Here is a 25566-nt window from a genome sequence, read left to right as displayed (position 1 = left end):
TGAAACAATAATACCCATGATAATGACCCTTATTTTACATGATGTTGGAGTCCGTAGCCTAAAGCAATAAGAAGAGGAAAAGAATTTATAGGTATGAGGATTGGAAACGTAGAAATAAAGCTGTCATTTTGGGATGATGAAATTGTTTAAAAAGAAAAATTCAACAGACTTTAAAGGAAAATATTAGAAGCAATAAGAGAATTTAGGGAGCTTAACAGATATAAGATTTGCCTGAAAATATATTAATTTTTACAGCAGCAACAAACAACTAGGTGTAATAATGAAAAAAGAAGCTAATTTATAACAGTGTCAAAGAATACCAAATACTTAGGAATAAATTCAACTAAAGACGCACGCAAACTCTTCAGAGAAAACTGTAACAATCAAAAGACATTAAATAGGGCTTGAATAAATGGAGAGAAATACCAAATTCATGGATAAGTAGACTAAATATTCCAAAGATATCAATTCTGTCCAAGTTGATTTATTGATTAAAAACAATTAGTTTCACCATATTGACCACAAACACCTGTGGTGTAAATTTATAGAGCTTGTAAAAGTTTCCTTTTTTTAATCTACCAAAGAAATATATTTGATTTTTAAAAGTAGAAAGTAAAGTAAAAAGGAGAATTTTTAATAAATTTTGTATTTCTGCTTTCAGTGATAACTTTATAAATTTTTTCAATATATTAAATATTTGTCTGTGTATGTGACAGTGGTGAATTCCTTTTTGTGAATAGGGCTCTATGAGTGGTTTAAAACATGTTTACAAATTCTTGATACTCCTCCCATCAAGAAGTGGAGTTTCATTTCCCTTCCCTGGGTGTGGGCTGGACTCAGTGACTTGTTTCTAATAAACTGCATATGATGGAAGTGACATGTGTCATCTCTGATACTAAGTCATAAAATCATTGTGGTTTCTGCTTTGTTCTCTTTCAGATCACTCACTCTGGGAAAAGCCAGCTGCAATGTCATGAGGACATTCAAGCATCTCATAGAAGAAACTGAACCCTCTGCCAATGCCATGTGAGTAAGTCATGTTGAAAAATGATCCCTTAGCCCCACTCAACCCTTCAGATGACTGCAGCCCCAGCCAACATCCCAGATGCAACCTGAGCCAGGGCCACTCAACCAACCTGCTCCTTCCTCGTCCACAAAAATGTTTATTGTTGTTTTTGATCACTAGTTGGGGTCTATTTGTTGCATGATGATAGAAAACTAAGATAGGATTTCTATACTATTTTTTTTTTGGTGGTTAGTTTTTATTAATTAATTAATTAATTTGCATTTTTGAATTTATTTTATTTTGAACAGTTTTAGGTTCACTGCAACACTGAGCAGAAGGTACAGAGATTTACCATATATGCTTTGTCTCCAGACATCCATAGCCTCCCCTATGAAGAACATTCCCCACCAGAGTTGTATATTTGTTACAACTGATGAACCTACATTGACATATCATCACCCACAGTTCGTAGTTTACATTAGAGTTTACTCTTGGTGTTGTACATTCTATGGGTTTGGACAAATGTATAATGATATGTATCCACCATTATAGTATCATACAGAATAGTTTCACTGCCTTAAAAATCCTCTGTGCTCAGCTGATTTATCCCTGTCCTCCCTCCCCTAAATCCCTGGCAACCACTAATATTTTTACTATCTCCAGAGTTTACCCTTTTCTAGAATGTCGTATAGTTGGGATCATACAACATGTAGCCTTTTCAGATTGGCTTATTTCACTTAGTAATATGCATGTAAATTTCCTCCCTTTTTTTTCATGGCTTGGTAACTCATTTCTTTTTTTTTTAATAAATTTTTAAATTTTATTTATTTTTGGCTGCATTGGGTCTTTGTTGCTGCACGGGGGCTTTCTCTAGATGCGGCAAGCGGGGGCTACTCTTTGTTGTGATGCGCAGGCTTCTCATTGCGGTGGCTTCTCTTGTTGCGAAGCACAGACTCTAGGTGCCTGGGCTTCAGTAGTTGTGGCTCACAGGCTCTAGAGCGCAGGCTCAGTAGTTGTGGGGCACGGGCTTAGTTGCTCCGCGGCATGTGGGATCTTCCTGGAGCAGGGCTTGAACCCGTGTCTGCTGCATTGGCAGGTGGATTCTTAACCACTGCGCCACCAGGGAAGCCCCTCTCATTTCTTTTTAGCACTAAATAATGTTCCATTGTCTACGTACCACAGTTTATTTATCCGCTCACCCACTGAAGGACATCTTGGTTCCTTCCAAGTTTTGGCAATTTTGAATATTGATGCTATAAACATTGGTGTGTGGATTTTTGTGTAGACATAGGTTTTCAACTCCTTTGGGTAAATACCAAGGAGTACAGTTGCTGGATCCTATGGTAAGATTATGTTTACCTTTGTAAGAAACCACCAAACTGTCTTTCAAAGTGGCTTTTATATTGAATGGTACAATGAATGAATGAGAGTTCCTGCCAGCGTTTGGTGTTGTCAGTGTTCTACATTTTCACCATTCTAATAGTACACACGTAAGCACATATAATTGAATACATCGTTGCTATTATTATTTTGAACAAACTGTTATCTGTTAGATCAATTGAGAATAAAAGAATAGGGACTTCCCTGGTGGTGCAGTGGTTAAGAATCCGCCTGCCAATGCAGGGGACACGGGTTCAATCCCTGGTCCAGGAAGATCCCACATGCTGCGGAGCAACTAAGCCCACACACCACAACTACTGAAGCCTGTGCGCTCTAGGGCCCGTGTGCCGCAACTACTGAGCCCGCCTGCTGCAACTACTGAAGCCCACATGCCTAGAGCCTGTGCTCCGCAACAAGAGAAGCCACTGCAATGAGAAGCCCGCGCACTGCAACAAAGAGTAGCCCCTGCTCACAGCAACTAGAGAAAGCCTGCGCACAGCAACGAAGACCCAATGCAGCCAAAAATAAAAAATAAAAAAAAATTAAAATTAAAAAAAAAAAGAATAAAAGAACAAAAGTTTTTATTTTACCTTCACTCACTCCTTCCGCAACGCTCCTCTCTTGTTTATGTAGATCCAACTTTCTGACATATCATTTTCCTTCTCTCTAAATAACTTATTTTAAAATTTTGCAAGGCAGGTTTACTGGTAACAAATTCCGTCAGCTTTTGTTTGTCTGAGAACATCTTTATTTCTCCTTCACTTTTGAAGGATACTTCTGCAGGGTACAGAATTCTACGTTGGTAGGTTTTTTTCTCTCAGCATGTTAAAGATTTCACTTCACTTTCATCTTGACTATGTTGTCTCTGAGGAGAAGTGGATATAATTCTTACCTTTGTTCCTCTATAAGTCAGGTGTTCGTTTTTTCCCCTGGCTTTTTTCAGAATTTTTTCTTTATCTTTGGTTTTCTGTAGTTTGAAAATGATACTTAAGTGTAGTATTTTTTTGTATTTATCCTCTTTGGTGTTTTCTGAACTTCCTGGATCTGTGGTTTGGTGTCTGATATTACTGTGGGGAAATTTTCAGTCATTGTTTTCTCAAATATTTCTTCTGTTCCTCTCTCTTCTTCTTCTGGTATTTCTACTGTCCATCTGTTACACCTTTTGTAGTTGTCCCACAGTTTTTGGATATTCTGTTCTGGGACGGTTTTTTTGTTTCAGTCCTTTTTTTTTTTCTTTTCATTTTTAGAGGTTTCTGTTTATATATCCTCAAGCTCAGAGATTCTTTCTTCAGCCACATCTGGTCTACAAATAAACCCATCAAGGCATTCTTCATTACTGTTACAGTGTTTTTTACTTGTAGCATTTTATTTTGGTTGTTTCTTAAGATTTCCGTCTGTCTTCTTACACTGCCCATCTGTTCTTGCATGCTGTCTACTTTATCTATTAGAATAGTTAGCATCTTAATCATAGTTTAAAAATTCCTGGTCTGATAATTCCAGCATCCCTCCCATATCAGAGTCTGGTTCTAATGCTTGCTCTGTCTCTTCAGACTGTTTTTTTAGCTTTTAGTAGGTCTTACAATTTTTTTTTCTGATAGCCGGACATGATGTACTGGGTAAAAGGAACTGCTGTAAATAGACCTTTAGTAACATGATGGTGAAGAGAGGGAAGGGAGGCATCCTATGGTCCTATGAGTAGGTCTCAGTCTTTTAGTAAGCCTGTACCTCTGGACTATGAACTCCACTCGTGCTTCTCAATACTCTCCTCCCCCGTAGTTGGAACAGGATGATTATAGTAGGCTGGAGATGTGTATTTTCTTCCCCGAGGTCAGTTAAACTCTGATAAAACCCCAGCAGGTTAGGCTCTAGTTAAATAGTTTATCCTGAGGGCAGACTTTGTTAAGAAGTACAGAATGCTCTGGAGTGTTTAAAAATGGTTCCTTTCCCCTTCTCCTGCAGGAAGCAAGAGGAGATTTTTCTCCAGTATTTACTGTGAGAACTTGGTTGAGCTCCTGGAATTAAAAATTCACAAAAGTGTGGGGGGCCCCTGATGACTAGGTACCCCTGGATTTTTTCTCTCTCAGACTTGTAATGTTAAGCCTCCAGAAATTCATCAGTTACAGCTCAGGTTTCCCTAGCTGGTGCTGGTTCTCCTGGAGGTTTGTGATTCCTTGTATTTGTCTGTTGGTCTGTCTAATTTTGGGGGCAGTGGTTTGCCCTGTGACCTTACTTCTCTGAAGGGTCTCAGAAGAGTTGTTGATTTTTCAGTTTGGTTAGCTTTTTACTTGTTTTTTTTAAGACAGAGTGGCATATTCCAGCTTCTCATATGCTGAATCAGAAACCAAAATTTCTTTATACTTATTTTAATGATCTTTCTTAGAGATCTTTTTTTTCCAGTTTAAAAAGTATTATTTGTTTAATTTCAAAAGTACTCTATTCTCAATGAAAAAACATGAGGAAGAAAGAATAGAACACATAGTCACTGGAAATCCTTCCATGCAGAGGTAAACACAGTGAGCGTTTAGAGCCTTGCAGTTTACTCAGATTATACAGTGTTTGAAGTAGAGGATAAGTGCATGTGCACATGCGGGTAAACAGTTTTTGAGTCTGTCTTAGCTCCAGATAAAGGCCATGGAAGCCAGACTTTCAGGAATGTTAGAGAGCCTAAATTTGAGCTTTTTATCAGATTGTATAATTATGTAAGTAGTATACTATGCTTATGTAGAATTATTACTTTTCTTCATTATTTGGTTACAGTTCAGGCTAGGTGACCTCTAAGGGCACGTGGCTCTCTTAGAAATAATCAGGGAAGGCTGTTTCTTAGCAGAAGTCTGAATTTACAAAGCTCTCCCTGATAGCTAACCTGACTTCTTTCTGACATTAAGGTTCAAGTTTGGATGATACTAAAGACAACGATTTTCAACCCACATCCCCAGGGAAGTTACATTTTCCTCAACTTTGGAAAGGAGTCTAGAAGAGGAGTAATTTTGTTTTTTGTAAAAATGAATGCTTGATATGCTCCACAGTATTAGATTATTAATTCTACTAGCATTAGTAGAGCCTTAATATGCAGAGTCTGAAACAAGATAAACCTTTCTTTTTTGCTTTTTTAAACTTTCCAAAGGTGGGATCCTCAGTCTTTAGAGGTCTGGAAGGACTGCTCAGATACTTTTGGCTAAATAATCAAAGTTTGTTCTTTTTAAAATGGATTTATCATCTTACAAAATCATTCTTGTAACTATATTCTATGATCTCTATATTACTCATTATCCAGGAATATCTTATTCTTGTGGTACTATGTTATTATTATTGCATAGTTAAGGTATTTCGATGTTTTCTAACCTAATTATTAGAATTCTGTAAGCCACTATGATGATATTTTTGGTTAGGAGTCAGAGTGGATGGGGCATTCAGGAATGAGTTAAAATTAGTGTAACTGTAAAACCTGGTTTGCCCAAGATAGTCCTGGTTTAGGCTTCTTGTTCCACTGTAATTATGAATCGCATCATTTTCATTATCCAAAGTGTCCCAGTTTTGAGGATCAGTTACAACATCATGCTACAAAGGCACCTGGCGGATAGTAATATCAAAATATTTGTATAGTAATTCATAGTTTTTTTTTTTAAATTTTATTTATTTATTTTTGGCTGTGTTGGGTCTTCGTTTCTGTGCGAGGGCTTTCTCTAGTTGCAGCAAGCGGGGGCCAGTCTTCATAGCGGTGTGCGGGCCCTTCACTGTCGCGGCCTCTCTTGTTGCGGGACACAGGCTCCAGACGCGCAGGCTCAGTAGTTGTGGCTCACGGGCCTAGTTGCTCCGCGGCATGTGGGATCTTCCCAGACCAGGACTCGAACCCGTGTCCCCTGCATTGGCAGGCAGATTCTCAACTACTGCGCCACGAGGGAAGCCCCATAGTTTTTTTTCCAGTGGTGTCCAAGCTGAGAAGGGATGGAAGATTTAAAAAACAAGGGTTTTTGTTAATTCTTTAGTTAGTATAGCAATTAGGAGTTGAGGGACTGGAATCAGAAAAACCTAGGGGTCATTCAAAGCTCAAGGGATCTTTGCTAGTTGCTTAATTTTTTGAGCCTTAATTTCCTTATTTGTAAAAAGGGAAAAATAACTACTTCTTGCATAGGAGTAGTTGTGGGGATTAAATGAAATAACCTATTAGTGTTAGTTTCCTACAGCTGCTGTAACAAAGTACCATAAACTGGGTGACTTAAAATAACAGAAATTTATTTTCACAGTTCTGGAGGCTAGAAGTCCAAAATCAAGGTATCATCAGTACCATGCTCCCTCTGAAACATGTAGGGGAATCCTTTCTTGCCTCTTCCTAGCTTCTGGTGGTAGATGCATCACTTCATTACTCCATCTTCACATAGTATTCTCTCTGTGACTCTTCACTTACTCTTCCCTCTGTGTGGGTCTGTGTCCAAGTTCACCTTTTTATAAGGACACTAACCATATTGGATTAGGGTCCACCTTAATGACCTCATCTTAACTTGACTACACCTGGAAAGACCCAAATAAAGACCCAATAAGGGTCTTTATTTCCAAATAAGGTCACGTTCTAAGGTATTTGAGTTAGGATTCCAACATATCTTAATTGGAGGACAGAATTCAGCCTATAACAGTATTTTTAAAGGTTTTAGTTAATTGCTTGGCACAGAATATGCTCTCAATAAATGTTTGCTGCTGCTATATCCAAACAGAAAAATAATTTGTTAGGCTAAAATGATATATGGTAGAGGGAATTTTGACTACTGCAGCAGAAACCGTCTCTATTCTTCCACCATGACAGAGTCTCTGATTTTTGTCTGGACCATGGCCACTTAGAAAGAGGAATAAAATTCACATTTTCACTTGCAGCTGGTTGTGGCTAAGTTAGGATCAAGAATGTAGGCAGAATATAAGTTCTCAAAGAGAAGGGTAATACCTTTACCTCTCTTTTGCTCCTTCCTGCTGGCTGGAGTACAGAGACACAATGGATGAAACTGGAGCTTTATCCTGAACCAGCCACCCGATGGAAACAAGGCTGAGTAACAGGATAGAAAGGATCTGGGTCCCTGTTGGTTATGCCAGATCTGGATTGTTCAGGTGATGTGAGATGGAAATAAACTTTGATCGTGTTTAAAGTACTTTTATTTGGGATTTGTCATTTATAGACAAATCTAATCCTCATTAATACACAACCTCTGGGTACCAAGACTATCATTCTAATAGTCAGATAAGATTCATTCAATCTGGATATTTCTCTGTTACAACACCTAATGTGGTCCTTTAACCGAATTCCTTGTGGAAGTGATTGGAGGATTTATTGTGCTTAATTAAACTCTGTATTAATATATATTTATAGTTTACAATTACATACATATAAAATAAACTATAAATTGTTAGATTTTGATATTTTTAGTTTTGCCTTACTAATGAACTGGTAAGAAACCTTGGCTAATATGGCTGGGAATACGCTCTCTTCAATACGATGTGGGTCCTCTTCTGTGTGTCCTGTGTTGGTCCTCTCCTTAGATCCTTAGGTGCCTGGAAAGTACTGGTTGTCCATGTCTTGTTTCAGGGTCTGCTTCACTCATCACACAGATTCTTAGTCTTTAATCATTATCCCGAGAACTGACCCAGCAAAACAGCAGCTCTGACTTTGACTTGAGTGTATGCTCAGCTTCTTCTGCTCTACTGCCTGTGCTCTCTGCATCTGTGATAGAGAATGCAATTTTAAGTCTCTATGGAAACAAATCTTCCTCTTTTTTTAACTTACGATAAGTCTTTCTTGCATCTTTTAAAAAAACTTTTATTGGAGTGTAGTTGATTTACAATGTTATATGGAAATAAATCTTTCTATTGGGAATTCAAACTCAAATTTGATCCTTCATGTTTGCAGCTCACAATAATTACTTCGTAAAATCAGAACCATTTCCCAAGCTCCAGAAGCTGGATGTGAATGGCTGTTATAGCTCAGTCCCTTCATGTCCACCGCAATGAGAATAACATAATTCATGACAAAGGTGGGCAAGCTGAGATTTATAATCAAAGAGTACCAGTTTTTATCACTTATTAATAAATATGCTCACATTTTTGGATGAGGAAGCACACTCACATTGACAGGGTTGAAGAAATGAAATTGGGTGTGTGTGCCCTTTAGTGCTTTTCCAGTCAAGGTCATCTATGAAGGTTACACTAAAATAAGTAAGGGCTCATTCACCTATGGTGATATTTCTTCTCCTTTTGTTTTCATGAAGTTTCATTTGCAATATTTTAGCCCTGTGTCAGTTGAATTAAACTGAGAGAAAGGATATTGTGTACCCCTCAGATGGGTGGATAGGAAGATCAGAGACCCTGCAAGATAGTACTCTCAACTACATCAACTCAAGAAGTTGCAGTCCTGGAGCAAAGAGTAGGTTGGAATTTTGGCAGCAGAGTTGTTAGCAACAACTGTGACTCTGTATCCTCTCCCAGCTGGGGCATTGCCTTCTGCAGGATGTGCGCCAGAAATACTCTTTCTCGCCAAGAATGGCAAGTAGGGTTAAAATCAGGAAGTGGGAGCAAAGAGACAAAAAAGAACTTTATGACTAGAGCCAGGATTGCCCATAGTGTAGAAATATGGAGCCGGCCAACTTTTCCCAAATCTCCTAATCTGATTTATGTCTCCTTCTCTCTGGTCTCAGGAAATTTTATTTATTCCTAAAATACAATACCCAATCCTTTACTTTGTGCTGTTGGTAATTGTGAACTTATCAGTGGGAATGGTAAGCTCCTTGAGGGAAAGGATCACATTTATTTTGATCTGTTGATGATGTTGTTTTTTTTCTTCACTGAACCTAGCACAGTGATTCATACAATTACTGCTGCTCATTAAAACTGTACCAAATGGAAGAAACAATCTTGAGAGGAATCAGCTTGTAAAAAGCCTTGTTGTTAGGTGAGAATAAGTTTAATGTGGCCAGAAATAAGGACCATCAGGAGAATACTTCAGTAATGAGATTATGATGCTCATTTGCCTCAAGGGCCTCTGTGAAACTGAGAAAGTGCTGGCTCATCTCCATTTATTAGTGCAACCAGAGTATTGGAAAAAATAAAGAAATTATGGAACAGGTTGACACAAAGTTGTGATGTAATCTTAAATATTTCCATTTAACAAACTAATGCTTTGTCTTTAACTGCAAAATACAGTGCATTGTCATTCTGTGATTCATACCATAATTATAGGATATATTAATATTTAATATATTTATTCCTAATGCATGAAAATGAAGTGGCATTTTAATGGGACATGATTTTAAAATTTATTGTGAGTGACATCATTTAACCTCTATAGTGTATCTCTGTAGCTGTATGTACAGCTTCATTTAGAGTTAATGTCTAATTCTGAGAATTTTCAAACCTTGAAGACTCAAGCCAAATGACCATTTCAACTACCTATGACAGGTGCTGTTTTACAAATGTTTGCTAGAAATATTTTAAATAGATGCAAAGGACATCCAAAATACTAACAGTTGAAGGCAAAAATTATCCATTCATGTTTCAAGAGGATTATCCACTCATCCTCCATAATGAGGAGAAAGAATGTACAAGGCTCCATTGCATAAGCCCACTCCTGTCACATATCTGTAAGCTCACAGGCATTGACCAGAAAAACAGTGTAGGACCCACTGGGTATGCTTACAATATTCATTTTTCGATCATTACTAGTTACAAATAAAGTTTTTGAGTATAGCACTCTCTAGGTTCCAAAAATAAGATACATCAGCTCTGCACTTTGAAGTCAACCTTCACTAAAGGATAAATAACTTGATTAAGTTGTATAAATGATGCACCAAATGAATGCAATAGATGCATTTGCTACAACAATATAGAGGATCAAGTGATCATAAAAGGCTGGGGTGGATGGTCAGGGACATTTGATGGAAGACTGGAAACTGATAAAATTTAGCCTAGCAAAGATAAAATTTAACTCATAAACTTAATATCCTGATCTTGGATCTAAAACCCAACTACATAGGTCCATGGGGGGCACATGTAGGTTATCTGAAAATCATTTCAAAATGAGGTTTTAGTGCTTTTGGTTAACAGTAAGTTTAAAATGTTTCAACAACGTCATTGAAAACAGTTTTAACCAACAGTACTTGAAACATATTACACAGAACAACAAAAGTGGTAGTTCAGGCCATCTGTGTTGGTCATACCACACATGGACAAATGTTTTCAGCTATGGAAGCCACGATTTGGGAAATTTACAAATATGCTGCGACATTTTCAGAAGAGAGTAATCAGAATGATGAATGGTCTCATGAAGCTTTAAATAGCTGGAGAATATTAGATTCAGGGAAGTAAAGATTTACTCAATATAGGAAATGGCTTTATAATCTAATTACCTAGAGGTATACTCGGATAACTTGAGTGGTAAATTTCTACTGGAGATGTTTAAACATGGGTATGACCATGGGCAGGGATGTTGCATGATAGAGTGTGTGAGGAATGATGAAGGATGGGAAGGGTGCTGGGTGTTCTTCTTTGCTTGCAAGTAACAGAAACTTACTTGAGCTTTCTTAGGAGTGAGGAGAGGTGGTTATTAGAAGAATTTACATAGTAGATTTAGGACTAGAAACTTGGTAGTGTTCCAGATAGCCCTGAATGTTTGCTTTCTGTGTTTATCATGGCCATCGTGATCTTTATTTCATGGAAATTTGGCTTCTTTCTGTGGATATATCCATTCCTCTCTTGCAACTGACCAGCTAGTCACTCAGTTTTCCTGGGCAGATTCTGGAGGAAGTGAATTTGACAGGTTCAGCTAAATACCTTCACCTCCACTGAGCACAGCCTTTTGAGCTGCACCTCCTCCTGGGAAGTTGCCAGCCTAGAGATGAGTTCTCTTTGGGTTAGGTTCCAATCTCTTATCCAGTCAGTGGCCAGACCATTGGACTAACTACTGGGGCTTCCCTGCCAAACACTGGGGAATATGGCTGAGGAAAACAGTTTGAACTAAAGGTGGGCCTGGGCCACGGCCTGAACCATGACCAGTAAATGGAAACACTACATATTTTTCAGTTTCCTCTGGAACTTGTAATTTCCCAATTCTGTGATGCAGGGTAGGATTGGAGTTGGACCTTGATCATTAAAAATAAGATAAGGGGAGGTTATGGCAATTCCTGATATGAAAAATAAGGTGGAAACATGTATTATTGGGGTAAATAATATAAAAAATAAAACGGGGTGTTTGGAACTAGAGAAAAGCAGATTTTAGTTAGTTTTATTATTATTTCTCATCATTTTTCAGTTTGTAATATTGACCTTTACTATATACTTTCCTCCTGTTAACTGTGGAGGTACCATGTATATACTACTAAACAAAAAGTAGAGAAGGTACTCAATTTGTCGAGATGTAAAATATTTTAAAAAAATATGAAACACTATGAACATTTCATAAAGTTAAAAATCATATGTTGTAGTAAGTGGCTTCATTCTTATTAGTGGCTGATTTCTCTACATTAAAAGTCATGTGGGAAAATGGAGTGAAAGCAAGAATGAAACAGCATTTTTTACTTGATCCTTTCTTTTTTTAAAAAAAAGGCATTTGTTTTAAATTTTAGTTCATTTTGCTTTAATTTTCCCTTCCTCAGCTGTGTTTTTTTCTCATAGCTATTACAACCTATCTCTTTCTCAATATGAGACTCTATGATGTTTTCTAGAAAAATGTCAGTGTAAACAAAGTGTCCTCTTACCACATAGCCAGTCAGGAATTCAGCCCAATTATAAAAAGAAGTTTTAAAATAGTATGGGCAAGAATGATAAGAATCTATGTATATTTGTTCTAAATACTACTACCTTCTTCAGCTTAATGTCCAAAAGGACCTGAATTTCCCTAAGGGCCAGAAAAAGAGCAACGCAGAAGGCGGTCACATTCTCACGACCTTGCTTTGCAGGGACCTGACGCAGATGTGGTGGGAAACACAGGACAGCAAAGCCCTTACTGAGTCTTTGTATGCATGATGCTGTCCTGGCCTTAAGTGTCCCTACTACAAAGGCAGAAAAAATGGTAATTTAATAATGTAAAACATACGGCAATTAAAAAGTAAATTATCTAAAGGGAAGAACCCATGGACTTAATGATTGGAAATGTGGAATAGTAGCAACAAGCAAAGTAGACATAAGACTGTGTGTGTGTATATGTGTGTGTGTGTGTGTGTGTGTGTGTGTGTGTGTGTGTGTTTTAAAATTTAATGTAAAAATCAGAGAATTTTTTTGGTATGGAGTATGTCCTAGCAAAAAGTCTATAAATTTTCCCCATGGGTGACTTCTAGGGAAAAATAAGAGCAATCTGATAAGTTTAATGCATCCCTTTCCCCAAACACACACACACACACACACACACACATACACACACACACCCCAAATTACATTAAATGAAGGAAATGAAAATAAATCATGTACACTTTCGCTCTTTTCTGTCTTATTTCCCATATGGGGAATTGCCATAACCACACCCTTATCTTACTTTTAATGATCAAGGTCCCCCTCCAATCCTACCTTGCATCGTGGAATTGGGGAATTACAGGTTCCAGAGGAAACTGAAAACTATGTAGTGTTTCCATGTATACTGGTTATGGTTCAGGCCGTGGCTCAGGGCCACCTTTAGCTCAAACTGTTTTCCTCAGCCATATTCCCCAGTGCTTGGCAGGGAAGCCCCAGTAGTTAGTCCAATGGTCTGGCCACTGACTGGTTGAGGGATTGGAACCTAACCCAGTGGTTATCAGGCACCATAACTCTTCACTGATTCAGCTAGAGGGAAAAACAGCAACATTTTTTTGTCATTTGTCCATTTTTCTGTACTCTAGTTGAAGATATATTTCCCTTTGAGAAATTCCTTTTGAAATAATTTTCTATTTTAAGCATTATGTGACTATACATACTTGTTTTATGTAAGTCTCATTTATCAACTCCCCAAATATTTATGGGTAAAGGTAGGATTAGAAATGATGTTAAAAAATGAAACGTAAAACGCAACAAACTCTGAAATTATTATTATGCCATAATCCATTTGTGATAGGTTTCTGTTTTGATTCAAATGACCTCTAGTCACTTTTCTGATAAGCCACTGACATCTTTTTATGTATGATGTGTCTGCTGATAAGATTCAAGGGAGGCAAACCCTTTACTGATTCCGGTGATAATAAAAATATTAACAGTCAGAGAAACATGGTCTTTGGTGGTTAAATGATTCATAATTCATTTTGCAAGATCCAGTGATCTAGTCCTTAAAGAAGTAGGAAGCCCAGGTCCTGGGATCAACATTGTGGGGACATCTGATCATCTAGACTTCTATGTAGTCAGTTTGGCTACACAGCATCTCTAGAGATTTACATTTGGGGTCCAGAGAATGGTACAAATATTTAAAAACTTTTCTCATCATGTCACCAGCCAGCCCTAATAGAATCTACCTCAGGAATCTTGGAATTCTCCTTTTTTTCCTCTTTTTTTTTTTATTTTAAAAAACTTCTTCCCTCTACCAATTGCCTCAATCCATTCTTCCTTCCTCTTTCTTCCCAGAGGCTAGGTTCCAGTCTGGGTGTATTGATGTGGAATCTTTACTGTCTCCATGCAGAAGAACTTAGGTCCTTCTTATTGTGCACAGTAGAACAAGAAAAGGCTAACTCTTCTTAACACTGTCAGCTGCTACTTATAGTCTAAATCATGTGCACAGTTTCCATATGCTCTTTTTAAGATCCTCTACCATTTTAGTTTTTAATAGCTACACACATTTTAAAGAAAGGAACAGCAGCATCTACATTTTAGCAAAACAATTCTGGTCTCAGTCGTAACTGATGGAAGCTTCATTTTCTAGGCAATCTGATTGGAACCAGTGAGGAGGCGACTGGAGGCCAGGGGATGGTTCATGGTGTTACCTTGCTTGTTTCAAAGTTGCATTGGCGTAGCAAACACTGTAATTAAAACACAACTTCATTTTTGTTTCTTGCTTCTCTGCTTAAAATTTATTCAGTAGGAAAATGTTCCCTCATTACCAAATGGTGTTTCCAATAGCCCCTATGACAATTAGGTAATAGACTCTTATGGTCTCAGAACTTTACCACAAAGGTTGTTTACTCCTTCAGAAGCTCCTGGCAATCTGGCAGTCCTCATTTTAAGTGTATGCCCTGAGTTTTGAAAAAGTCATACATCCTTGTAACCATCTTGCCAATCAGGATATAGAATATCTCCATCACCCCAGTGAATTTCCGTGTACATTTTTATAGTCAATCCTCCTCCAGCCCTGAGCTCAGGCAACCTCTAATCTGCTGTCATTATAGATGAGATTTTCTACTGTAAAATTTCATGCAAATGAAATCATATAGTATGTATTCATTTGTGTCTGGCTTCGCTAACTTAGGATAATGATTTTGAGATTCATTGATGTCAATGAGTGTATCATTAGTTCATTCCTTTTTATTGTTCAGTAGTATTCCACTAATTGATACAGCATAATTTGTTTATCAATTTACTTGTATATTTGAGTTGTTTCCCGTTTTCAGCTATTATGAATAAAGCTATTGTGACCATTCGTGTACAAGTCTTTGTATGGACAGGTGTTTTCACTTGGTGAACACTTAGTGGTATTTTTGAGTAACATGGTAAATGTGTGTTTAGCTTCATAAGTGATGTACAATTTTGCTCTCCCATCAGCAATGTATGAGTGTTCCAGTTGCTCTACATCCTTCCCAATATTTGATATTGGCAGCTTTAAAATATTAGACAACCTAGTAGATATTAGTGAAACCTCATTTGATTTTAATTTGCATTTTACTGATGACTTATGAAGTATCTTTTAAAATAGTTTGTTCAGACACAGTACCCACAATTCAAAAGACCCTCAATAAATTTTTGTTGAGCTTGTAATAACTGAATATAGAAAATGTCACTCATCTAAGGAATTGAGTAAAGTTTAAAGCATTCTCTGGTATTTATGAGTCACTGAGCAAGTTATCAAAGGAGAGAGCTAAAACTAATTCTCAAGAATTTAAAAGAAAGTGTATGTTCTCTTCTGTCTATCAAGTATGATCTCCAGGCAATTGCTCAAGGCCACATAGGTAGTGCCAGAACAAAGGTTAAAAGCCACATTTTCTCACTCTCAATTTAATTCTCTTTATATTTAAATCAGGATAAATTTAAAACATTGATTTTTTTTGTAAAGCAACTATACTCCAATGAAAATTAATTAAAAAACATTGATTTTTATACCATTTTATTGAATTTATGTTTTATTCAATTACTATTTTGCCACAGTTATTTCTTCCGTTCATCATTGCAAACTTTAGCTCTGTGATAAAAACTTAACCATCACTCAGAATTTATTGCCCTTCATGAAAATGTGTTTCAGGTTTCAGATAACTTATTAAAAAATGAACCTTTAAACGTGTGTTTATTTGGGGAGACCTACATATTAGGTAGTATCTTTGTTTCCTACCTTAGTATCATTTTTAAAGCAATTATTTCATAAGGACTTCAGAGGTGAATTGCCTAAAAAGACAGTGCTCTGTGTATCACCCCTGAGTTCTGTAACTGCATTTAGCCTTGCCTCAGGTGAGCTGTATTTGTGCTATGTGCAGCCAACTGATAGGCTGGGACACTCCATCGCACAACCCAGGGCATCAGTCCATTTCATTGCTCTGTTAACATTAAGTAGCCAGTGAGAAACAATTTGATAAAAGTCCCTGCTTTTTACACACAGAAGTTCAGGCAAAAAGTTGCCTGAAGTAAGATTCTATTTAGGCAAGGAAATACAGGAAATAGAGCATTATAATAAGGCTCAGATGTCAAGAACAGGAAACTCCTGTAAGCATCGTTGATTTGGCCATTTTGATGGAATTGTTTACCCCAAACCTCCTCCTCTGTAGTATTCTTTTTTTTTTAAATTAATTAATTAATTAATTAATTAATTAATTTTTGGCTGTGTTGGGTCTTCGTTTCTGTGCAAGGGCTTTCCCTAGTTGTGGCAAGTGGGGGCCACTCTCCATCACGGTGCGCGGGCCTCTCACTATCGCGGCCTCTCTTGTTGCGGAGCACAGGCTCCAGACGCGCAGGCTCAGTAGTTGTGGCTCACGGGCCTAGTTGCTCCGCGGCATGTGGGATCTTCCCAGACCAGGGCTTGACCCCGTGTCCCCTGCATTAGCAGGCAGATTCTCAACCACTGCGCCACCAGGGAAGCCCTGTAGTATTCTTTAACATAAAAAAATCTTACTTAGCCTTTGAGGCATATTTTAATTATTTTTCCTCTCTAACATGGCACATTACATTGACAGCTCATTTTAAGTCTGATTTTTTCTTATTCTGAAGTACTTGCTTTGTGTATGCTTTTCTTCTTCATTGAATTTTAGTGTGCATTGAGAAGTGGCCTCTCAAATCACCAGCCCCACCCTGGTCCGTGGAAAAACTGTCTTCCATGAAACCGGTCCCCGGTACCAAAAAGGTTGGGGACCGCTGCTTTAAAACATTTAAGAGGTATAGCTTTGGCAGTCTCTTTTGTTTAACTTGCGCAGGACTTCATATTAATTTGAAAATATTTAAAACTACCTTAAATCAGCCAATGGGCTATGTTTTCTCTTTTAATTTGTATTAGTTTGATAAATATTTTGTTGAGTGTTTTCTGTGCATCAGGTGCTGAATCAGATACTAGGGATGAATAGGAAATGGGCCCAGCTACCAAGCGGTTCACCATGTGGCTTCAATTAAACAGAAGAAGTTTCATGGTAAATAGTAGATCCTAATAAAAGCACGCTGTGTTCTGGGACTTAAAAGCTTGCATTTGGGTAAATGATTTAATCTCCCTGGACCTCATTTCCTCTCTGTGAAACGAAAGGGTTGAATTACATGGTATTTTACATTATCTAACATTATAAAATCATTTTACCAGAGGTGTGCTGGTCCTGGGCCCGATTGCCCTACGTTCAATCCTTCACTCCTCTCCTATATACTCCGAGGGTGCAGATGATCCCCTCCAGGTGACTTTTCCAGGCTCCAGTGTTAGCTGACTTCTGGCAGGATTAAGTCAGGGAGAGGCTGGCTTAAGACAATGGTGGAAGATTGGAGGGCAGGGTGACGAGTGGGTCTGGAGGAGAAAGAAATCAAGATCACCCCCTCCTCTTCTCAGCCTCAGATGTCTTCTCTCGTGGTTTTTATCTCCTTCACTGCTCCAGCCTCCACTGCATCCAGACCCACCATAGTTTCTAGTTTCCATAGGGTCATCCTGGCCTCTTGGTTCCAGGAATTGCCTATTTTCCCATTATCCCTCCAGCTGAAGAAAGATAAAACTTTCTGCTCTTGCCAGGGTTATTTTATAGTGCCCTGTTAAACTCTCAGCCTCACCATTCTCCATGAACCTGTGTATTTTCCATTCCTTCTTCTGTGAACACTGGGAGTGGTTTCTGTTTTTCTGGTCAGACTGTGACTAATCCGCAATGTTTACTTCCTATTTACTTTAGAGCAGTGAAAGTGCTTTCAACAATTGAGGAAGAAAAATATAAGCATGGATACACTCACTGAGCTGACCCAAACCAGTTCTTACAGTGGATACTGGCATCAAAAAAATGCTCGTTTTATGTCCCTTTTAGTTGAGTATTGAAGGAAATATAGGATCCACTTTTTTATTGAAGCCGCCAGCTTGAATCTTTTGAAAGTTAAGTCCCATGTAAATCAAGGTGTGGGAAATCTTTAAAGAAGTACTACATTAGGGGACTTCTCTGGTGGCACAGTGGTTAAGAATCCACCTGCCAATGCAGGGGACACGGGTTCGAGCCCTGGTCCAGGAAGATTCCACATGCCGCGGAGCAACTAAGCCTGTGCACCACAACTACTGAGCCTGTGCTCTAGAGCCCTCGAGCCACAACTACTGAAGCCCGCGCACCTAGAGCCCGTGCTCCGCAACAAGAGAAGCCAACGCAATGAGAAGCCTGCGCACCGCAATGAAGAGTAGCTCCTGCTCGCCACAACTACAGAAAGCCTGCATGTAACAACGAAGACCCAACACAGCCAAAAATAAATAAGTAAATAAATAAATTTAAAAAAAAAAGGAAGTACTACATTAGATTGTGTGCTTCTTGGTTCTTAGGGCAAATGGCTTTATTATAGCTTCTACATCTCTCAAACATGTCACTCTTTCACCAAGAGTATTAATGAAAAATAAAATTATAGTGATAAGTGTATTAGCAACCTAATGTTTTGGTAAAAGAAAGAGACGTGAGAAACTGTTTTAAAGACTTGGCTAAGCACTGTACTTTTCTTGCATCTATTTTATCTCCACTGTCTTTAGGTTGCTAAGATACTTTCTTCATTTCTGGCAGTTTCACCAGGAGAGGACAAGAATACAAACTGAGGTGATTTCACTTGTAAATGATATGTAGTTGTCTCTTGTGGAGATTTTTAAAAATTTAATTTATTCACCAAAAAAGAAGGGGATGGGATAAAAATTCACTCTATTTCTCCCCCTCCGCCCCAACTTTGGATATAGAGATAAGAAGAAGAGACATTCATGGTGATTGGATGACAAGGAAAATAATGGTATCATTGCTGATACATTGAGAATTTCATAGAGAGGAACTAGGTAGATACCCAGTGAGAAAGTCAGTGTATTTGTTTCCTGTGGCAGGTGACTTAAAACACACATTTGATGGCTTAAAACAGCACAGATTTATTTTTTATTTTTTATATTTTTTGAAAATTAAATAATTCTCTTTTTTACTGAAGTATAGTTGATTTACAATATTATACTAGTTTCAGGTGTATAACATAGTGATTCAATACTTTTACAGATTATACTCCATTTAAAATTATTATAAAATATTGGCCATATTTCCTGTGCTGTAGCCCCATTTTAAATATCTAAATATATATTCTAAAACTTGATGGGATCTTTGGCACCAAGAAATTTAGTGAATAATTCAAAGCAACTATTATGTCATGATATCGGTGACATGGAGAGATGATCTTTCACTTCTATTTTTAAAAAGTAACCTGAGGGTATATATTAGTCCTCTCTGCTATATCAGTCAATCAGAGAACTGGTATCTTTCCATATGCAGAAATAATACATTGCTGTTGTTGTAGCTGAAAATATTAAAAATTAAATTACATTCCACCCTGCTGTCAAGATTGTATTAACCAAACTTAAATATACAAAAAATGACAGTACAATAAAATACGGAGTATGATACATCACTAAGCTCCTCTTATTTCATATATGTGGAGAGACGGTTGAATTTAATGCTTGAATCTCCCTGCTCAAACTTGTCTGAATGTCCTAACATTTGTAGAAAAGCAGCACAGATTTATTAATTCACAATTCTGGAGGCCAGAAGTCTGAAATCAGTATCACTGGACTTAAACCAAGCTGTCAGCAGGGCCACATTCCCTTTGGAGGCCAAAGGGGAGAATTTATTCCTTAACTTTTCTAGCTCTAGTGGCTGCTGGCATTCCTTGGCTTGTGGCCATACCACTTCAATCTCTGCCCTAGGGTCGCATTGCTTTCTTCTCTTCTGTGGCAAAATTTCCTTCTGCCTTCCTCTTATAAAAAGACTTGTGATCATATTTAGGGTCCACCTGAATAATCCAGGATAATCTTTACATCTCAAGATCCTTTATCACCTCTGCATAGAACTTTTTGCGATGCACGGTAACACAGTTTCAGGGTATTAGGATTGGGACATATTTGGAGGCCTTTATTCAGTCTAGTATAGTGAGGTAAAGTGTGTAAAGAGGCTGGTGTGACTTTTATTTACATGCGGTCTCTAAGAGTCTTATGAGACAGCAACCAAATCAGGGATAACTCCTATTTTTAGGGCTAAGATCTTTTAAGGATTGGAGAATACTGATTACTTCTAAACATCCTGAGTTTCATGGTAGATATGAAAAGAATATACCCTTTGGGGTGGATGAGTAAAAATGCTACTTTATTAAAACTGATAGAGGCATTTTATTATTTGTTCTGTGGATGTTGTGGAAAAGTATGCATTCTCTTTATAATGTCAAGTTTAATTATGCCTATCACTGATATTTTATAATTCTTCTTGTAATTCTTATAATTCTTCTTGAAATTGTTTCATCTCCTTGATCTACTTGTTAAAAGTTGTTAAATTTTAAGTAAATTTTTATTTCTTTCTTAATAGTTTATATTTTATTTATTTCTATGCTATATGTATTGTTCACAATTACTATATTTTTATTGTGCATTATAACTTTTATAGATATATAATAATAATTTTTTCTCATTTCATATTTTTGGCCATGATACATGACACTTTGATTCTAATATTTTTACTTCTCTGCTTCTCTGACTTTTAAATATTTATTTTGACTGAAGAAACTTTCTGAACCTCTTTGAACCCCAGGGAAATTTCCAACATTTCTTTCTCAATTTGTTTATATGTATGCTTCCTGTAATTAACAATGACTTCAATTTTACCTTTTGATCCAATCTGACGGTATTTTCCTCTTAAGCCATTTACATTTACTATGGCAAATGATTTATGGTTTTATTTTGCCATTTTATTTATTTATTTATTGGCCATGCCACATGGCTTGCAGGATCTTAGTTCCCCGACCACGGATTAAACCCAGGCCATGGCAGTGACAGAGCTGAGTCCTAACCACTGGACTACTAGGGAATTCCCGTTGCCATTTTATTTTATTTTATTTTATTATTTATTTATTTATTTATTTATGGCTGTGTTGTGTCTTCATTTCTGTGCGAGGGCTTTCTCTAGTTGTGGCAAGCGGGGGCCACTCTTCATCGCGGTGCGCGGGCCTCTCACTATCGCGGCCTCTCTTGTTGCAGAGCACAGGCTCCAGATGCGCAGGCTCAGTAATTGTGGCTCACGGGCCCAGCTGCTCCGCGGCATGTGGGATCTTCCCAGACCAGGGCTCGAACCCGTGTCCCCTGCATTAGCAGGCAGATTCTCAACCACTGCGCCACCAGGGAAGCCCCCTGGTTTTATAATTTATGGTTTATACTTATTGTTTCTTCTCACCTGTGTATTATGTGTCATTGAAAATTGTCTTTTTCCTATTACTTATTTTTTCCTACAAGTATTCGTAGAATGTGCGTTTGTCCCATTTCTGTTCTACAGTGTTAGCTTTATAATTTACACATATTTTCTACATATTACATAAATGTATAATTTTTATATATAAACAGCTGAAAATACATATATATGTAATTTTAAACCAATGACAGGAATATAAGATTACTCTTAATTCTCCTGTATAACATGAGACTCATAAAGTTCTTACTTTCCCTTTTTCCTCCCTCAAAACACGAATTACACTACCAAATGTAAAATAGATAGCTAGTGGGAAGCAGCCGCATAGCACAGGGAGATCAGCTCGGTGCTTTGTGACCACCTAGAGGGTTGGGATAGGGAGGGTGGGAGGGGACGCAAGAGGGAGGGCATATGGGGATATATGTATACATATAGCTGATTCACTGTTATACAGCAGCAACTAACACAACAATGTAAATACTCCAATAAAGATGTTAAAAAATAAATAAAAAAATAAAAAAATAAAATAAAAACACCAAAAAAAGCCACAAAAACATGTATTAATGATTTTATTTAGATCAAATTCTTTGACAATAAGAATTTTTTTTAATATCATGTATTCTCTTTCCCAAGAAATATTTTTATAGATTATGTAACATAGTTGTGTTAAAAACTACTGATTACATATTAATGCTAATTTTAATGGGCGTATTACATGTTACCAATTTTTAAATATCATATAACCTCTTGAGGTTTTATAATTTTTATTTATTCTTTTAGTCAGCTGTAGTAGTTTTTCAAGTATCAAGTACATTTTTTTTCCAAGAAGTATCAAAGGATCCTTGCTTTTCTGGTTTCTAATAAAAGTTTAACTAGCTTCAGGTTTTTTTTTTTTTTTTTACTATAAATCATTTCTCTGCAAAACTCAGTAGAACAGTATTATTCAAATAATGATTCTTGGACCACCTGCCTCAGAATCTACAAAAATACGGTCCAGGAATCTGTATTTTAAATAAGGTTTCAAAGTAATTTTAAAAGCTATTTGCGTAGAATTTGCTCTAGTCACTACTGAAATTTAGTATTATAAAAAGAAAGTGTAATGTCAACTTGAATTATTTTTTCCTTTGTGTATTGTTTGTAGTTTCTGCCTATAGGAATTTTCATTATCCTTGAAATCCGTAAATATCAAATATATTTGTAGCTGTGGGTTACATTACATTGATTTTGCCTGATTGGCCCTTTTAAAATAGAAACAGGTATTTCTTTGGCTTAGCATAATTTTCCTCTATTTCTTCTTGATTGTTACTTTCTTCAACTTCTTCCTTCATGTATGTGTATCGGATCTCTTCAATTTAGTGAGCACATCTATCATTTTTTAAAACTTTTTATTTTGAGGTAACTACAGATTCACAGTATATTGCAAAAATAGTAGAGAGAAATCTTCTGTATGCTTCATCCATATTCCCTCAATGGTTACACCTTATGTAACTATATTACAATATCAAACCAGGAATCTAATACCGTGTTAAATGCCATTTTATCACATACATAGATTTGTGTAAGCACAAATGTATAGTTAAATGCCATTTTATCACATACATAGATTTGTGTAAGCACAAGCACAATCAAGATATAGAACTATTCCACCTACACAAAGATCTCCTTCCCTTTATAGTCATACTCCTTACCCCTTACTATCCCTAGTCCCTGGAAACTATTAGCCTGATCTCAATCGCTATAATTTTGTAACTTGAGAATAAGTGAAATCAAATAGTATGTGACTTTTTGAGATTGGCTTCACTCATCATAAAGCCCTTGGGATCCATCTAAGTTGTTGCATGTATCAATAGTTCATTCCTTTTCATTGCTGAGTAGTATTCCTGGGTGTGGATGTTCCACGATTTGTTTAGCAAGTCTCTTAATTTCTTTATTATCTTCAACTATTAATACATTTTCTTTTCCTTTTAGTTCTGGAAAAATTTCCAAAGTTGATTTTATAAATTATCCCTTTCTCCCTATTTTAAAGGAGTTAATTTACTGTTTTTTGTTTCTATGGGCTTTCTAAATTTCATATGCACATTTTTGCCCTTATGAAACTACTCTTAATGATCTCAGATTTTTCTCTTTAAATAGATTTAATGACTCAAATCTTTGTAATAATTATAATTAATATGACTATATTGCTGATAATATAAATTTTAATTTTTAAAGTGTTTTTATGTTTCATCCAGGCAATATAGTGGAGTGGCTTAAAAGCATGGCTCTGGACTCAGACTTCTCTGTACAAATCCAAAGTCCCTTGTTAAAGTTGGAACACCTTTTGATCAGAGCCAGCTGTGATCGTATTTGCTGCTAAGTGGATTAATGAGACTGAAGTTCACTAGACAAAAGAGAGATGGCTACTCAGTGAGGTGAGTAAATATAAACACCAGGTGGGCAAGTGATCACCACCTAGGTTATTTAAAACTCTGTTGCTTGTCTTTTGTTATCTGAAGGTTTGGTAAGTCATTCTTCAACCTGTACCACTCAGAATTAACTATAATCCATGCCTGGAATGATTATATTTGAAATCAGAACCTGGATGTATGCAGTGTGAATAGGGGTGTTTGAGAGGATGAGTATTTTATATTATGAGAAAACATGCATTGGGAAGAAAAAATACACACTTGTCCTAGGATAGTGATATGGCACCAGAGTCATTTGCCCCCCAATTTTTTCATTGTGTTAAAATACACATAACATAAAATTTACCATCTTTACCATTTTAAAGTGTACAGTTCAGTGGTATTAAGCACATTCATATTGTTCTGCAAACATCACCACCATTCATCTTTGGAACATTTTTCATTTTACAAAACTGAAACTCTTACCCTTTAAACAATAACTCCCCATTCTCCTCTCCCCCAGCCCCTGGCAACCACCACTCTTAATGTCTCTATAAATTTGACTACTCCAGGTAAGTCATATAAGTATTGTAAAATCATACAGTAACTTCTTTTCGTGATTGGCTTATTTCACTGTACACAATGTCCTAAAGTTTCATCCATGTTGCAGCATGTGTCAGAATTCTCATACTTGTTAAGGCTGAGTAATATTCTATTGTATGTATAGACCACATTTTTTAATTCATTCATCCATTGATGAACATTTGGGTTGCTTCCACCTTTTATCCATTGTGAATAATGCTGCGATGATAGAGTCATTTTAAAATGTGGATTTAGAACATTTTTTTTCTGATGGAAATATGCTAAAGATAAATTAACCATCACAAGAGCATAAATCGTGAATCTCTACAAATGAGCTGGAACCAGAAGTTATAGTCTGAAAGCATGAGTTGTAGGAGCTCATGGAATTAAATAATAACTTATATTGGTCCAAGTGTCACCTACCAAGAAGATGATCTTATGGTGTAGGAACACCAATTGTTTAGCTATAAAATGTTTGGTCATAGTGACTTTTAGGACTAAACTTTGGTAAGGTCTCCCACAAACTTTCGGGATTCCTGGAACCCGTCCTTCGTCCAGCAGTCACCTTCATGTTGTACATATCCTGAGCATGAAGTTACTCAAGTCCCAGGTGAACACTTGAAGGTTTGAAGCAGAAAAAAAAACAAAAAAACTACTGGGAGTGAGGAAAGAGATTCATGGCCCAGGCAAGGACTTTCCAAATGAAACACATAGTGGGTGAATGCAATGACTTTAGGGGGAAATGACAATGACAATAAAAGCCTATTTAAGAGGGGGACCATTGTTGCTAAATTTGGATGAATTCAAGATTGCATTAAGACTGGGCTACACTGAAGTTTTCAGGTAGGGTCAGGCATGTAACCTTTGCTTCTGGTTTTCAGGACTGTTGATGGCATAGAACTGAAACTAAGAATAGATCTGTGGTTGACTATGATTTGCTTTTTTCTCTCTAATCTTGTTAAATGACTGTGTTTCCCTTCAAGTTATACCATCAAGGCTTTGCTGGGATCTTAATTATTAGGTGTACGCTTTTGTATATTGCTGCTTTATCATAGTGTTAGTTCAGTATTATGTGGGTGAATTTAGGGAAGAAGTGGGCAGAGTCTGCATCAGTCCTGGCCAATGAAAAAGGGATCATCTTGCTAAAATGTTTTAAGCATCTACCCTGACCCCAAATGAAAGT

At 37.0% G+C, this 25566-nt stretch overlaps 1 long non-coding RNA gene across 1 annotated transcript in view; it reads left to right on the top strand.

Moving 5' to 3' along the window:
* The window catches only part of LOC309630289, a 119046-nt gene extending 109140 nt beyond the window's left edge, over positions 1-9906 (top strand). The window contains exons 4-5 of the long non-coding RNA XR_014245571.1: positions 940-5510; positions 8706-9906. This is a non-coding gene — a long non-coding RNA (uncharacterized lncRNA). The remainder of the gene's footprint in view (positions 1-939; positions 5511-8705) is intronic.
* The last annotated feature ends 15660 nt before the right edge of the window (positions 9907-25566 follow it).

The sequence above is a fragment of the Balaenoptera borealis genome (genome assembly GCF_965194805.1).
Source record: "Balaenoptera borealis genome assembly, chromosome: 6".
Taxonomy (NCBI): domain Eukaryota; kingdom Metazoa; phylum Chordata; class Mammalia; order Artiodactyla; family Balaenopteridae; genus Balaenoptera; species Balaenoptera borealis.
This window is presented reverse-complemented; position numbering and strand designations above follow the sequence as displayed.